Source organism: Plasmopara halstedii, assembly GCF_900000015.1.
Source record: "Plasmopara halstedii genome assembly, contig: Scaffold_3120, whole genome shotgun sequence".
NCBI lineage: Eukaryota > Oomycota > Peronosporomycetes > Peronosporales > Peronosporaceae > Plasmopara > Plasmopara halstedii.
The window spans coordinates 415,984-419,385 of record NW_020190023.1 but is presented as its reverse complement, the minus strand read 5'-3'; positions in this window follow the sequence as shown (position 1 = coordinate 419,385).

Genomic DNA, 3,402 nt, shown 5'->3' with positions numbered 1-3,402 from the left:
GTCGTCACCGCCCGCCACCGACTCTTCTCGATGAGAACGGTGACGTCCACTATCACGTAGAACGTCTAGTGAGACGACGTAGTCACCAGGGTCAGACCCAATATTTGGTGAAGTGGCGGGGATATCCCGACTCCAAGAACTCGTGGGAGTTTGTGACGCTACTTCGGCAAGATTGCCCAGACGCCGTGTGCAGCGGGACTGCCATAGCTTTGCGCTTGAGGAAGCGTCTTTAGGCTTTCGTTCTTTACAAGCACCAAGTACTTGTGCAGCGGATAGCAATCCGCTCCCTCTAAAAGTACTTAAAAGCCTTAACCAAGGCAATCGAACACTTCTGTTCATAATCGAAACTGATTTTTATTTATATTTTTATCCTATGTTAAAAGTTTAGCTCTTACTAAATACACTAAATATATAGTAAAATCTAAATACATTCACAACTACTGGCTACCTAGCCCCGTCCGTATTCTTGTTTGGGTGTGTTGTCACATCATGCACATGTCGTGTGACACGCACACACCCCTGTTATTAGTGTTCGTGTAACCCCGTTACACCAGCCCCGCTCCTTCCGGCAATAGCCAGGGAAGTAGAAGAGCCATGAGCTGAGCTCAAGCGGTGGCCCTGAGCTCTTGCGGTTGCAGACACAGAGCTCGCGGGAGCGTTAGGGATTGACCCATGTGTCGCAGGGCGACAATCTGAAGGGAGTCGACGGCGTGCTTTTAGTTTAGCAAACTCAGATCGGAGGTGGCGCTCCACACGCACGTCTACTTCCTTGTGCTCAACTGTATGGCATACAGTGAAGAAAGTTTGCGGTGCCGTTGCACCCATCGCTCAAAGAGCGCTTCGTCATCTGTTGCACTTTCGTCAGGGGCGAGCATTACAGGTATCGTCCGCATTGTGAATACACGAGAGCCACCTCGTTGAGCACTCAGACGAGTGCGATAAGCTTCCAACGGAAATTCTTGTGGAAACTAAGAAATGAGCTCGAAGAGCTTTCCGTCCGGCAAGCTCATCTTCTGTAATGGCCGGGGGGCCGATGATGTGGAGGCGCAACGACCGAGTTACCACGTCCTTCGCTTCCACAACGGGATCCGCCGGGAAGCCATATCCCACACGAAGGTCAATGACCTACCGGTGATGGGCGCGCATCAGAGCCGCCTTACGGGCAGCTTCCAGCTGCCGCATCGGTGCCTTATCGAGGTCATTGGCGATCACACCACGTTCCTCAGGTGACGAGAAGTCAGGAAACGGACAAAGGGTCCGCAAGGCGCGAGCACGGCTCGCCTTCCTCGTCAATCCATCCGGGAAAAGGAGTGTCAGACTCGTAGTCGACGTTAGCTTGCGCGGAGCGCGATTCTCGGGCTCATCAAGCCTAGATTTTACATCCCTCGGTGCCGCGAAGACACGGTCCGACATGGCACCGAATGCGGGAGATGAAGCTGGGCTCTGCCCGTGAGCGCTGTCGGAACCAGCAAGACTTGGAGGCTTCGGTGTCATTGGCACAGGGCTCATTGAGCACGGAAGTCGTTTTGTTCCAACGCAGTGTCTAACGGAAACGCAAGCCTCGTTTAAGGGAAAAATTGATTGGAACTGTAAATGTTTACAATCCTAATGGGAGAGAGTGTAACGGGGTTACACATACCCTGGTAACAGGGATATGTATCACACCGGAAGGGCATGGTGTGACTACACCCAAACAAGAATACTGTACAGGGCTGGATAGCCAGTAGTTATACATGTATATAGATTTTACTATATATATTTGGGAAAATCTATGCTTTTAAAATTAGGCGGCTTTGCCGCAGATAGAAATAAATAAAGTCAGTTTTAAATTTTAACCGAAGAGTTAATTAGCCTTTGGTTAAGGTTGTAATTACTCTTGGAGTAAGCGGATTGCGATCCGCTACACTCGTACTTGTTCTAAGTAAAGAACGAAAGGTCGGTGACCTAACTTACGCTTCCTTTAAGCGCAAAGCTGTGGCAGCCCCGCTGCAGGGTGCATCTCCAGATAGTACATCCGCGGCTTTACGGGAAGCACATCTTAAGCAACAGCAACCGGGCGTGTGTGTGTGAATTTCTCGTCGAGGATTCGGAGGAAGTCGACTACGAGTTAGATATCCTGGAAAGACGAGGAGGATGAAGTGCGCCAACGGCGCGATGTAAGCCCAGCTCAAACCTTGCGGACACCATGGCCGTTCTCCGACCTCTCGACTTTCGGAGGAAGTGATATGATTACCAATCGCCTCTATGAGGCACAGGAGCAGTAGTTGGAGGCTGACCCTCATGCGCTCGTATCCACATTCGGTCCAGGACCCTCGTGTGGAATACGGCTTCTGCTCAGCGGATCTTGCTACTGAAGCGAAAGACGCAATCACTCGATCGTTAGGCCTACGTAGACGCGCCTTGGCTACTACACAAGCTGAGCTTGGCAAGCGGAAAGCTCTGCGAGCTCGCTTCTTGGAACCACAAGAAATTTCAATGGATAGGTAACGCGCTCGACTTTGAGCTCAAAAGGAGGCGCTCCTGTGCCCGCAATGCGGACGATTCCAGTGATGCTCGCCCCTGGTGAAATCGCTGCAGATGGTGAGAAGTTCTTTGAGCAATTGGTGCAGCGGCACCGGAACTGTCTCACTTCGGAGCCCCAGTGAGCATGCGCGTAGAACGCCGTCTTAATACTGAGTAATTCAAGGCGCAACGCCGACTTCCTGCGTATCGCCGCCCTGAGTCATATAGAATTATCCATAACGCTCCCACGACCTTTATGGTCTCTCACAGGGGTAGTCTACGACTACAGTGGCTCAGGTCCATAGCTTGAGCTCAGCTTATGGCCCTTCGGCTTCTGGGACTACTGCCGGGAAGCGTGGGGCGTACGACGACGCGGAGCGTCATGAAATGATCCCTCTGATCATAAGCGTTCATGACGTCTGGGCAGTCTCGCCGAAGTGGCACCTCAAACTTCCACGAGTTCTCGGAGTTTAGGTATCACCGCCACTTCACAAGATGTTGGGTTTGACCCTGTCGACGACGTCGACCCACAAGACGTTCTACGTGATAGTGAACGCCACCAATCTCATCGAGAAGAGTCGGCGGCGGACGATGACGACTTAGTCGATCGGCATCCGGTGGCTCGCGATGCTCTTCGAGCTCTGGAAGACAAAATCCATCGCGATCGAGACTCCGCTGTGGATCGTGTCGGGGCTGCACACCGCTGTGCGGAAACCCTCGAGAGCCTGGAGCAATTTATGCACTGGCTGCCTCACGTTGAGGGCTATCGCGCTCCATCGGAGCGGCTCCTAGCCGTCGGGCAGACAAAAACATCAATTCGTGCGACGGTAGAGCGCCTGGCGTCATTGGAACCGAAGATCGCTGTAATCCCTGCTCAAAACCAGTTGCTGGCTCAGCTTT